This window comes from Thamnophis elegans, chromosome 3, assembly GCF_009769535.1.
Source record: "Thamnophis elegans isolate rThaEle1 chromosome 3, rThaEle1.pri, whole genome shotgun sequence".
NCBI classification, from domain to species: Eukaryota; Metazoa; Chordata; class Lepidosauria; order Squamata; family Colubridae; genus Thamnophis; species Thamnophis elegans.
Genome location: NC_045543.1, coordinates 10289380 through 10303482, shown reverse-complemented (window position 1 = coordinate 10303482; position 14103 = coordinate 10289380). Strand labels below are relative to the sequence as shown.

General features: G+C 44.0%; 1 protein-coding gene across 1 annotated transcript in view; it reads right to left on the bottom strand.

Annotated features, from left to right (window-relative positions):
* The window catches only part of VSNL1 (visinin like 1), a 130674-nt gene extending 119224 nt beyond the window's left edge, over positions 1–11450 (bottom strand). Inside the window, exon 1 of the mRNA XM_032214439.1 lies at positions 11049–11450. The gene's annotated coding sequence lies outside the window, so the exon portion shown is untranslated. The remainder of the gene's footprint in view (positions 1–11048) is intronic.
* Between the last annotated feature and the right edge of the window lie 2653 nt (positions 11451–14103).

Genomic DNA, 14103 nt, shown 5'->3' with positions numbered 1-14103 from the left:
AGTCTGTCCTTTGATATTTTTCTTCTTTTTAAAGAGGAACCATTTCAGAAAGAGAAGTCTAGCAGCATGTATACGACATGAAGTTGACTATGGATAGTCCTCAACTTACAACCATCCATTTAGTTACGGTACTAAAAAAAGTGATTTATAACTGGCCTTCGCCTATGATCATTACATCATGTTTACAGACACGTGTTAAAAATGTAGATGCTTGACAAATGGCATATATTTGCAATAGCTGCAGCATCGTGGAGTCAATTAATTGTTATTTATAACCTTCTGGCTTCCAACAAGCAAAGTCAATGGGGGAAGCTGGATTTGCATAGGAACTGTGTGATTCATTTAATACCTATAGTGCTTTGCTTAACGACTGTGGCACAAAAGATCATAAAATCGGACATCGGACATGATTCACTTAACAGCCATCTTACTTAGCAATAGAAATTCTGGACCCGTATCTGGCCATAAGCCAAGGACCCCCTGTGAAAACAAGGTTGCAATAATATCCTAGAATATTCAGATTATTTTTAGTCTCTCTTTGACGAATATTCTCAATAACAGAGTCCAGCATCTGTGACAGAGATAAAAAAAATAATGTGCTTTAAATATGCCGAGCCTAGCAACAGCATGGAAAGGAAACATAGTAAGTCGATGCAAGGAAGGCACTTGGAAACAGGCAAGGAAACCAAAGGAAATAGTGTACCAGTGAAAAATGGGGGGAAGAAAAATCTATGTCAATAAACATTGAGGAAAGAAAGAGAACATAGAGAGTAAAATGAATAAGATGGTGGAGAAATACAAAGACAGGAACTGTAACAACACTTAATGGAGCCTAGGAACCAGTGGTGGGATTCAAATAATTTAACAACCGGTTCTCTGCCCTAATGACCATCTGGGTAGGTGGGGCTCAGTGGTCATGTGACTGGGTGGGCGTGGCCAACTCAAGGTCACTCAGGTCGATGGGCGCTTCGCCTTAGCTGTTACAGTGTAATAAGGATTAACTGGAGGCAGTTTCTGTAAGCAGGGCAATAAAGATTAGGCTAGAAACAACACCAGAATGTTTCCTTCCTGCCTTCCTTACAGGATTAGCCCTGGAAAGTGGGAAAAAACAAAAGGAGATTTCTTCCAACAATCGGTTCTCTGAACTATTTAGAAAGTTACCAACTGGTTCTCCCGAATAGGTGCGAACTGGCTGAATCCCACCACTGCTAGGAACCCAACCAGAAAGACCTTGACGAATAAGATGAGAAAGAGAACAACAGGAAGAAAGGAATAGTTTGAGAGAGAACGGCAGAAAGAAGTAAAACACAATAGAATGTGCGCTGAAAATTAGGTTATGAGGAAAGTAGGTAAGAAGAAGAATGGGAAAGGGATGGGAAGAAATAACCTAGAAGGTAGGGTTTAGCCTAGAAGATAATTTTGTGTTAAAGATACCCAAGGCAGCAAAGCTATAAGTTAGCCACTGTGATCCGAAAGACCAAACATATTGACTGTAATTAATTTTTTAAAAAAAAAGAAAGATAATGATTGGAAATAGGACAATCAACCAAGAGAATAGTCTGCGTAGTTGAAAAAGTAGGTTCCAAGCCATGTCGTTTTAAAGCAAAAAAACCACATATACCCCACCTGATGGGTTGGGTGTATATATAGAGTGAGACATAAAGATGAATATTGGGGTGAAATAAGCATCAGGGGAACAAGGTAATGTGTTTTCTCTATGTTTGTGTTATTACACATCTCCAAAAGCCAGGGGTGGGTTTCAACTGGTTCGTGGCGGTCCCTGCGAACCGGTTGGTCGGCGAACCCGGAAGTAAGTAATTTCCGGGAACGGCAAAGGGCCCACCCGTCCCCCGCTCCTTACCGGTCTTTGAAGGCTTCTGCGCTTCCACTCAGGCGCATGGCACATACAGCGCCTGCGCGATTCTCCGCGAGCAGCTGGATGGCACATACAGCGCCTGCGCGAGTCTCTGCGAGCAGCTGGAGCATCGCACAGGTGCTAAGACATGCGTGAACTGCGTGCGTGCACGAGGACGCCGCCGGCCCCGTTCCAACCGAACCGGTTGGAACGGGATTAGCAACCCACTCCTGCTAAAAGCTATGACGTTATGCAAATGTTTAACAGGAGAAATGGTGAAACACCTTAACAAATCCACCGTACTTAACTTGCTTCTCAAATGAAAAGATTTCCTAACAATTCTGAGCAATGTTATCACTGTACTATTCAAATGCTGACATATCTTCATTTGTTTAAGTTTGCCCGCATAAATTGTGCTTGTGCTGCCTTCACTGATGCTCCCTATTCTGTCTCAGCGACAAGGCCAGCCACTGTTTCGATCCTTGCTGCCTGAGTGCAGGATAAACTAAGGCAAGCAATTACAATCTCTCCCCCCCACCCCTTGCTTCATTTTCCCTCCCACTGAGCATCACCTGCTGATTGGGAAAACAATCACAAATCATTCTCCTTAACACTGAGATAAGCAACAGTAAGTGGGTGTTTGGAACAGCTGATTTAGTTACCTGTGAAACTGCTCATCTAACAGGTTGCTGACATGGTGGTATTCTATGCCTGTTACCTGTCATTTTGGTTGCTGCTGAATATCTTTTGGAAGGGTGTTAAACCCATCTTCATTAATAGATCAGATGACTGACAGATCACAGGCATGGAGGAGGGATTGGGGCAATTAGTAACAAACAGCTGCATTCTTCAATAATCCCAAAGAATGATGTTGTGGCAGCAGGTAAGTGGCCAATACCACCTAGGAGAAAATCCAATACAGTAGGTAAAATGGCACAGAAGCAGGCAGGAAGACCACCCACCCCAAAAACTAATAAAAATAATAGAAAGTTCCCCCCATGCAAAACCCCTTGTTTGCAGAAGCAGTGGAACATCACGGATGCACTGAGAAATTCAACAACAGCTAACAGAACCTAACTCTTTCCTGGTTTATACTGCAATTCTTGTAGTGCAGGAGTAATGCTTTCTCAAGAAAGCACAACTAACAGTAAGAGTAACAGAGTTGGAAGGGACCTTGGAGGTCATTTAGTCCAACCCTGCTCACACAGGAGACCTATAGTAAGGATTCCAACCGCCGAACTGCCCCCTTTCTGATCGACAATCTCAATGTCTTAGCGTAGTAATGCTTTCTCAAGAAAGCACAACTAACAGTAAGAGTAACAGAGTTGGAAGGGACCTTGGAGGCCATCTAGTCCAACCCCCGGCTCACGCAGGAGACCTGTAGTAAGGATTCGAACCGCCGACCTTTCTGATCGACAATCTCAATGTCTTAGTGTAGTAATGCTTTCTCAAGAAAGCACAACTAACAGTAAGAGTAACAGAGTTGGAAGGGAGCTTGGAGGTCATCTAGTCCAACCCCCTGCTCACACAGGAGACCTGTAGTAAGGATTCCAATGGCCGACCTTTCTTATCGACAATCTCAATGTCTTAGCATAGTAATGCTTTCTCAAGAAAGCATAACTAACAGTAAGAGTAACAGAGTTGGAATGGACCTTGGAGGTCATCTAGTCCAACCCCCTGCTCACGCAGGAGACCTGTAGTAAGGATTCGAACCGCCGACCTTTCTGATCGACAATCTCAATGTCTTAGTGTAGTAATGCTTTCTCAAGAAAGCACAACTAACAGTAAGGTAACAGAGTTGGAAGGGACCTTGGAGGTCATCTAGTCCAACCCCCGGCTCACGCAGGAGACCTGTAGTAAGGATTCGAACCGCCGACCTTTCTGATCGACAATCTCAATGTCTTAGTGTAGTAATGCTTTCTCAAGAAAGCACAACTAACAGTAAGAGTAACAGAGTTGGAATGGACCTTGGAGGACATCTAGTCCAACCCACTGTTCACGCAGGAGACCTGTAGTAAGGATTCCGACCGCCGAACTGCCGATCTTTCTGATCGACGATCTCAATGTCTTAGCGTAGTAATGCTTTCTCAAGAAAGCACAACTGGTTTTTTTTTTAAAAAACACAGGTCTAGACTTCCTTCAGAAGAACCTTAAACCCAGGTATAAACAGAGCCTGTTTTCCTTCTGAAAGCATCTGCCAGGCATCAATTACACAGGAAATGACTTCGTGGAAGCCAGGTGTCTGCTATCGCCTGCAGACCAAGACAATGGCCAGAGAAGAAAAGGCCTAATAGATAGCAAAGAAGGGCTAGGGCCACCGTAGCTGAAATTGACCCATATCAGCTGGACAGTTCCCAATTCCTTACCAACCAGGGCACTTGGTGAGGTAGGCTTGAGTTGGAATTGGGGGAAATGAGAAAAACCCTCCTTTAAAACAGATAAGCAAAAGATGGTTTTAAGCTGTCTCAGCTGTGGGCTGTAGAGTGAGATGAAAGGAACATCATGAGGACATAGCAAAACAAAAAATAGCATGTTTCCTAGGGTTCCACCACAAAACCGCGGACGACAAAATCGCGGTCGACGAAAGCGCGTATGTGACGTCATCACAGCGCGACGAAAATCGAAAAATGTAAAAATAAAGCGAAAACCTTACCCTACCCCCCCCAAAGCTAACCCTAAACCTAACCCTAAACGTAACCCTTAACCTAACCCTAAACCTAACCCTAAACCTAACCCTTAACGTAACAAAAAACCTAACGCTAACCCTTAACCTAACGCTAAACGTAACGCTAACGCTCTAAACCTAACCCTAACCCTTAACCTAACCCTAAACCTAACCCTTAACCTAACCCTTACCTTTATGTGAATCGGCTTGCTGTAATTTAATTTTATTTCAATTTTTCGATCTTTTTCGTCGCGTTGTGATGACGTCACATACGCGATTTTGTCGACCGCGCTTTTGTGGAACGCGGTTTTGACGGGTCACGGTTTCCTAGGAGATGAAAGGATGAGCTTAGTTAAACCAAGAATAGGACGACTGTGGAAGTGAGCAAATGTTTAATGAAAGATTTGTCACTTTTTTTTTTCTCTCCTGGTAACATTTGATATGATACATTATGAGTTGGGATGAAATCCAGCAGAATCTTACATTACTATGGTAATAAATACACATAATTTCATTCTCAAAGTCTTTTCCCATCATTTTTAGACCGACATCATCAAAAAAAATAACCCTTTGCTACAAAGCGGAGACATAAGACGCTGTCCTCTTCCTAGAGTGGCAAGGATTGTTATGTAACTCAGACTTGGCTGCAATTGCAAACCGACTCTATTACAAAACATGTAATTTCTCTGACCCACCGCAATCATTTTTTTCCATGATACAAGCTCAGGGTTCTCACATTTTCAACTGTTCTCTTATCAAGTTGCAAAATAAAGCATCACAATGCTTACTTGGAATGCTGGAACAGAATAACTGATAAATTTTAATTAACCATCTATAAAGATTTTTTCTTTAAAAAAAAAAAGGATTATTCTCCCCCTCCCCCCATATTGAAGAGTACGTTGCATGAAATCCAAAGGATTCCCTTAATGATTTCTTTAGTATACCTCCACTTGCATCAACTCCTTATTCAGGGAATAATCCTTCTCATTACTAAATAAGAGGGAAGCTCTCCTTCAATCTGCCTTCCTTATAGCATTGGCAGAAGGGCTGAACTGGGGGATTAAACACTTACAGCTCTTTTTTTTTTTTATTAAGGCTTCATATAGATCTGTCTAATATTCCCGAAGACCCTTCTGTCTACTTAAGGAGAAACTATGGAAATGTTTCCCAGATAAAGTGTGCAACCAGCAGAGTGAACACCACAGAGGGGAGTGACTTAAAAAAAAATACTGCAGAGGATGTCAGTTCTTCAATGCAGCAGCAGTAGCAGAAGAAGAAGCAGCAGCTGTATATGCACACAAGAGGCTGTGTGCATGTACCACTGGCTGCCAAGAGGCGAACGATCACTGCCGACATGGTGGCCAAAGAGAAGACTCTGCAGTTTCAAACTCCAAAGACGGCTTCCCCTTGAACAGTGTTTCTCAACCTTGGCAACTTGAAGATGTCTGGACTTCACTCCCAGAATTCCCCAGCCAGCATTCGCGAAACACTGCCCTTGCAGGATGTTGAGAAGTGACCGGAGAATGTCTACCTCTTCAGTAAGGCTGGCTAGAGATACTTCCATGCCTGTAAGTGGGAAAGTCAAAATGGGCACAGCCTACTTGCCTTCATTATGCTTTAGATCTAAACTTGTTTTCAAACAACGCAAAAATATGGCTAATTGGAGCCCACTCCTCTGGCTGACCCATGCAATGGCTTTCCACTATTATTATTATTTTAAAGTAAGACAGTGTCTCTAAGGGAGGCTTCAAAGAATGCAGTCCAAATCCATTTCTCCCACTCTCCCTCTGCATCAAAGAACAATAGTTCCACCAGAACACTGGAAGTTTATGGCTTCAAGATAACACAAAGCTACAGTTAAAAGCAAAGGTCAACACACTCAGTTCTGGAAATAATATTACAATCAGCTGGGTTTCAGCAGCAGCTTTGACGTGGCTTAAAAAGGTGTCTTTAATAATGAATTTCATCAAGTAGAAATTTGTGGATATTCACACTTTTTTAAAAAAAAATCTATGAACAGCTACTCAGTCTTCTCAGCCATTGTCTTCATTTTGCCATGCTTCATCTTGAGGTCAAGTTTCTCCTACAGTCCTCTTACTGCAATTACATAACTGTGATTAGGATATCATTAGCTCAGATACAGGGATCAAGAGTTTATTATCTATAGAAATATGGATCTGTCACTTTCTCTCAGCCAACTCCCCTCAGTGGGTTGTTGAAGTGGGCAAAATAAAAGGAGGAAGGAGTATTCGGTATGTTCACCGCCTTGAATTGTTTATACAAATAAGCAATGCAAAAATTATGCACTGAAAAATCATAGGATGTGAATGGACTATTGGATTCTAAAGACGTATGGTAAGAAAACACGTTGAATGCCAGATTTGGGAAGTGCCAGGTGGGGTAGACAAATAAAGTTTATGTTGGATGAAAGCAATAGTTTGTATTTTCTAGCGGAAAAATAAGAATTAAATGATTCAGGGACTGCAGTGGAGTACGCAGGGGGAAAAAGGGGGGGGAAGGCAAGCTTGACTTAGCAAAAGAGAGAGAGAGAGAGAGAGAGAGAGAGAGAGAGAGGGAGGGAGAGGGAGAGAGGGAGGGAGGAGGGAGGATGGATATTCAATCTCTCAAGAATAACAAATTGCAAAAAGTTAGCGAGGGGATCTGTGCCCTCCAGAGCTGTAGCCATATACGCAGAATGATCATAAAAATGGCTAGTGCACGCAATGGGTGCTCAAGATTGCTTTGGGTGTGAAAACACTACCACGTGTAAGAAGCAAAACAGCTGGTGGAATCTGGCAAGTATAGAACAAAATCAATGATCTGGAAAGGGAATGCAGGGGAATATGCAGGATGCTATGCACATATTGTCTCATTGGTTTTGTTTTGTCTTAGTTAGGCTGGTGGAAACCCCCAAACACTAAAATGCCAGCAGAGGACTTGATATATTCAAATCCCAGCCTTTTCACTTAATTGAGCCCTGAATCCATCAGTCAAAGGGTTTGTCCTCCAAGGTAAATCCCGCCGGCCAGAATGTCTGTGGGCTTTTCCAATGTGGCAATTTCTTTTTTCTTCTAACTCCCGCCTCCTAGTTTTTAAACCTTTTTTGTTCTCAAATTTTCTGGGCTGGATTAAAAAAGAAAAAAAAAAGAGCAACCTGGAAAGGGGTTTTTAATGCTTCTTATATATGTATTTGTGTATTGTCTTTATATGTGTATATATATCTATTAGATTTTACAACCCTCGGTATGCCCAAATATGGGAGGAAGATCACTACTTCCATTTATCAGCACAAATACAACGTATGTATGTATGTATGTATGTATTATGTATGTAGTATGTATGTATATATATATGTATATATATATATATATATATATATATATATATATATATATATATATATATATATATATATGGGGAAGATCAGTACTTCCATTTATCAGCACAAAACAACACATATTATGATAAGGAGTCGTTCTCTGTAGCTCAAATGGTTTCCCTGCCTGGGAGGCAATGGAGCACAGGTTCGATTCCCAAACTTGGGTATGGCTAGCTGATGAGAGCTAAATAGCTTGAAATAGATCTATCTAGTCTCCCTTTATTTATTTATCAGCATTAATATAATATAATATAATATAATATAATAATATAATATAATATAATATAATATATATAATATTATATATAATAATATATATACACACACACACACACACACACACACACACGTACACACACGTACACACACACACACAATATCCCTAAACCATTTCTATGGCTATCCATCTCACACAAGGTATCATCAAATCGCAAATGCAGAAAATGTAGACATTTTCCAGGTTGCTTTTGTTGTTTTTTGTTTTGTTTCATTCAGCGGAATCTGCAACTCCCCATCGTGGTTGCTGGTTTTAAACGACTTCTTCTACAGGAACCCGCGACTTGTGGGTGTTATTATTCTGCAGCAACAACAACTCTCCCTTTCCCAGCAAGATAATACACCTTTGACCCTGTCAGACAAGAGACCCAAAGTCCAATACATAACATTTCCTTGGAAGTAAGCTCCCGGGAGTTCCCGGCAGGGCTTGACTTCCAGGTACGGCGCCTAAGAACCGCAGTCTTAATCTGGTGTGACACTGCAGCGAGGCGAGCGGGTGGTTGCGCCCCCCCCCTCTCCGCACCTCCCGGAGCCATCCTGATTGGCCGAGGCGTCTCTGAGTAGAAAGCCTGGCTTTCCCGCGCGAGTCCCTTTTTCAGATCCCCATTGTTGTGATCGTCTCCCAGCAGATCCCGATCCACCACCACCACCCCCCTAAATCCCTCCCGCTCGCGTGCGTCTCTTTGCAGGCTTGGTCTTCGCCCACCTCCCGTTTTCCTAACCTCCTCCATCCCTTCGTGAAGGTGGGAAACCACCGAGGAGGAGAAGGCGTGTGTTGTTTGGAGAGTGGGGGGGGGAAAAAAACCTCCACGCTCGCGCTTCTTCACACCCAGAGAAGCAACACAACAACACACGCGCGTGTACACGCAACAACACACACACGCGTGTACACGCTTACGTCCATACCACCCCCCCACCCCCCCCGCTCTAGAACCGCGCATCAACATACGATGCGCTCTTCTTATGCACGTGGGTTCATCCGGGATTCCTCCAGCGCATTAAAAACATGAATTCGAGAAATTGGAAGGGAGACGGTGGCGGTCAGCTTTGGGGAAGGGGGACCGTCATAATGACCTTGGGGAGGGGGGGGAGAGGATAAGCATGAGTCACGGGGACTGTTTACTCTAGAAAAGCAGGCATTTTCCTTAGTTCTTAAAAAAAGTGAGTTGAAATGTCAGAGTCATTTTAAGCCTGTCGTCTTTTGGTTTTTCAAGTAAGGCGCAAATGATTAAGCTAGAACAGTGTTGTCAACCTTGGCAACTTGAAGATGCCTGGACTTCAACTCCCAGAATTCCCCAGCCAGCATTCGCTGGCTGGGGAATTCTGGGAGTTGAAGTCCAGGCATCTTCAAGTTGCCAAGGTTGAGAAACACTGAGCTAGAAAATCAATATTCGCCTTCAACGTCCTCGCCCCCCAGAGAGTTATGGGCGGATATTTTTTTGGGGGGGGGCGTTGTTTTCGTAATGACTTGTTTTCTCAGCCAAAAAAGCCCCCACGCAAAGAAGAGTTCTCCAACGCAACGTTGCGTTTTCGCTTTGCAGATGGAGGCTCTTTTTCTCTTTCTTCTTCTTCTTCCCTTGATCCGCAACCGGGCAAACATAAACAGATCAGCAGCGCTCGCTACCGCAAACTACATCGCCGTCTCTCGTATTTACTTAAATTTATAACTTTCGTTACAGAAGGCGCCTCGAGAAAGGGAGGAAGAAAAAAAACCACGGATACGGCGGCCACCTAATTAGTATTTGATTTTCTAATAGCAACCTACTTATCCATCTGCCAGTCAGTGCCGACTGGCAACTACACGGAGGAGAGCCTTTTCAGTAGCGGCTCCGACCCTTTGGAACGATCTCCCCGTGGAGATTCGTACCCTCACCACCCTCCAGACCTTCCGCACTGCCCTTAAGACCTGGCTAGCCCCTCAGGCCTGGGGACAAAGATAATCTGTCCCCACCCGAATGATGAATGAACGTTGCTTACTATTTTACTTCTATGTATTGTTGTGTCTATTGTCTGTATACCCCCCCCCCTTATTTTATGTAAGCCGCCCTGAGTCCCCTCAGGGAAAAGGGCGGCCTATAAGCATTAAAACACAAATACAAATACAAACCTATGGTTCATGAACGCACGAAGTCTCCCAATTACGCCTTTTTGGCGTCCAAAGGCTTTGGACCCACGGTGGGGATGGAGGGAACGAGAAGAGGCAAGAGACGCAGTTTGACATCCGACGGATGCCGTCAAACCCCAATTTGCTGGGTATCATATAGAGAGATCGAGCATATAGGCATCATATCGATCATATAGGCATCATATAGAGCAGTGTTTTTCAACCACTGTGCCGCGGCACACTAGTGTGCCGTGACATAGTGTAAGGTGTGCCGTGGGAAAAACACCTTATATATAGTCAATATAGGCACAGAGTTAAATTTTTTTAACATTTTCTAATGGTGGTGTGCCTCGTGATTTTTTCATGAAAAAAGTGTGCCTTTGCACAAAAAAGGTTGAAAAACACTGATATAGAGAGATCGATGCTCATATGGGAGACACTCGCCCCCATGTCAAGATTTAATTCTTTTTTTTTTTTTTTTTGAAACCCCGGTCAATCATCCCCTTCCCTCTCTTCTTTTTCTCCTTCTCTCTTTCCTGCAAAACCAAATCCTATTTTTTTTTTTTTGCGTCGCCGCCTCAAGCTGCTCGCACCCCTTTCCCCCCCATCGCTTTATTAGTCCAAAGCCAGAGGCGATGCGCGGTGCCCACTGAGCTCTTTTGATTGTGTGTCGAGACGTCGCTCCCGAAGTTGCGGAAAGAAAAAAGAAACCGCGGCGGTTCTTTTGACAGCGCGTAAACCTCTAGGAAAGCGCAAGGGAACAACTTACAGCTTTGCGGCGTGCGCGGTCTGTCTTCCGCAGCGAAGGATGCGATTCAACGGCACAAGGTTTCTGGTTCGGGTTCAAGAAGAAGAAGAGCGGAGGTTGGCTTCAGAGTCAAGGGGGGGGGGGTTTGAACCGGTCCTCGGTTCGCCTCTCCCGACTCTCCCGATGGCCGCTTAAAATCCTCTTTGGATCGCTTCGGCGACCCTTAGAAGCAGCGGCTGCCGCGCGTTTTTCTCCCCCGTCCGCTTTGCTCTGCACTGCAGATCAAGGAATCCCGAAAGAAATCCAAGGATCCCTTTGCAGGATGAGAGCTTCCGTGCGCAGGCGCTAGCCGACCAAACCCCGGGCCGTGTAAGGTTGAAATCGGCTGCCCGTCGCATCGGCGGCTCCGCAAGGAACTGAGCATGCTCCTTTTAAAAAAGAAACGAGCAGGCGCAATCGGGCCGCTGGAGGCTCCCAATTCCGCGCTCCGAGCTCGAGCGCCTTGCCCACGCAGCTCGCGGTGGCTTGACAAGGCGCCGGGAGCGAAACGCGGGGGACGAGCAGCAACGATCCCTTTAGGGAGGAATCGCTATGTAGGAGAATTGGGGGGGGGGGGGGATGTTTGCTTTCCACGAAACGACCGGTGTGGGCGGGATGCTTTGCTTTTGAGACACAGGCACAGCTGGAGGAAGAAGAGCCCAGATGTGGTGGTTTGGGGGGGGGGGACACGACACACGAAGTGTGGGGTACTCTTCTTAAGACCGAGCGAAAGTCGTGAGAAGGGGGTTGCTGGCCAAAAAAAACGCGTGATTCATTCTTCCGCAGAGTGGGGGGAGAAAACGATGCATCCTTTTTCTCCCCATCTCGCTGCCTCCAGGAGAAGGCTTCCCACCCACCCTCTTCCCCAGATTCTCATTCTGTGTTAACCAATTCCACACGGGTTGCTTTGAGGTGACATTATAATAAAGGGAAACCCTAACCCTAAAGGCAAAACAATCAGGTGGTTATCTTAGCAACAATACAGGTGACATTTGTAATGGATGCTTTTCAAAATGTGTGTGTTTTTTTTTGACATTTCAGTCTAACCTACAATCTTATAGTCCAGGGGTGTCAAATTCGTGTCGTCACGGCGGCATCACGTGATGTATCTCCCCCCCCCTTCACTAAAACGGGGGTGGGTGGTCATGGCCAGTGCTTGACACTTATCACCTATGGTTTGACAACCCTGCTATAGTCTCTGGGTCTGACCCTGGCTAGCTTCTAACTCAACCAAGTGTTGCCTTTTGGTGTACTGTCCACTTCCGCTATTGGCCGGGGAATTCTAGAAGTTAGCAATAGCAATAGCAGTTAGACTTATATAACGCTTCATAGGGCTTTCAGCCCTCTCTAAGCGGTTTACAGAGTCAGCATATCGCCCCCACAGTCTGGGTCCTCATTTCACCCACCTCGGAAGGATGGAAGGCTGAGTCAACCCTGAGCTGGTGAGATTTGAACCGCCGAACTGCAGATAACAGTCAGCTGAAGTGGCTGCAGTACAGCACTCTAACCACTGCGCCACCTCGTTGAAGTCCACGCATCTTAAAAGTGGTCAGGTTTGAAAAACACTGATGCACCAGTAGTCCTTTATCTACGAACAGTCACTTACCAATTGTTCAAAGTTAGAACAGATTTCTCAAAAAACTTACAACCAGGATTTCGAGTTCTGATAGCTGCCACTGCATATGAAATCCTATGATCGTAACCTGCCCACGTTCACAGCCATTAGAAACTTCCCACAGCTGTACATGGGGTTTTTTACCTTTTTTTTTTTGCTGGAAACCCGCTTTTCGGCAAAAAAAATGTCCATTGCGGATGGACAATGGGTTCACTTGGTGACCATGGTGTTTGTTTAACAGCCATGGTGATTCACTATAAAAATGTCATAAAGTCATGTGTTGACCTATTTAGCGCCTGGCAGGACTTATGACCACAATTCTGGGTGCAATTTTGATCATAAGTTGAGGACTACCTGTACTTTTGTCAAGTACAGATTCGTCCCATAATTCCATATTCCAACTAAAGTATAGACTTAAATTTAGAGTTCTGCATTGAGGCTGCGTACTTACTGGATATAATGAGTTGTTTCCATGAGTATCTAAACTGCAAATCAAGCAGTGTTATTGACTGTATCTGCCTCGTTTTTTTAATCATAATCGTGCTTTAGAATTATTTGCTCCTTCAAACGCAACAGTCCATGAGAAAGTAAGCATGAATGCAAAAGCTACATTTGTTTTCCTGGTCCCATTAAAAACCATGGTGCAAAGAAGGCTCAGTTTATTTAAATTCAATATTTGGAGCTTGGTTAAAATATAAATAACTGTGAACCTGTGATACTTCTTACTTTGCAATAAAGTCAGTTGAATCAAGCAGGACTTGCTCTCAAGTGTGTTTTGACAATTTTTCAAACTGGAGCCGAGAGATTCATTTCATGCCTCAAATAATTGTAATGCATACATTTAAGAAAGCTAATTTATTATAGTGGTTAAGGCATCAGAGTAGAAACAGGGAGACTGTTGAGTTCAAGTCCTGCCTTAAACATAGTGCCAGGTGAATAACCTTGGGCCAGTCATTCCTTTTCAAACCTAGGAAGCAGACAAGAGCAAACCACTTCTAGAAAACCTTGCCAAGAAAACTGCAGAAAATCTCTGTGTGTGTGTGTGTGTGTGTTTGTGTTTATGTGTGTATGTGTGCTGCTGCAGCAGTAGACTGTCTAATTTGAAGCCAACAAGTTGTGAGTTGCAAAAAACAGGATGATCACTATATGGCAGAAGAACCCCCAATATGTTTTAAATTGGAACTGCATCAAAAGTGTCAACCTCAAACTCCCAAAATTCCCAAGTCACACAATTTGTAGAAATTCAAATCTAATACATCTTGAAGCTGCCAGATTGGGAAGATTGATACGTAATACTGACATCATGCCTTTGCTTCTTATTTATAGGCCCTTTGGCAAGCAGTAAAGGCATTTCTGCTTAAAGCTGCTTGTAAGAGCAAAGCTGTTTGCTTATTAGAAGTTTTAATATAGGGTGGGTGCAAA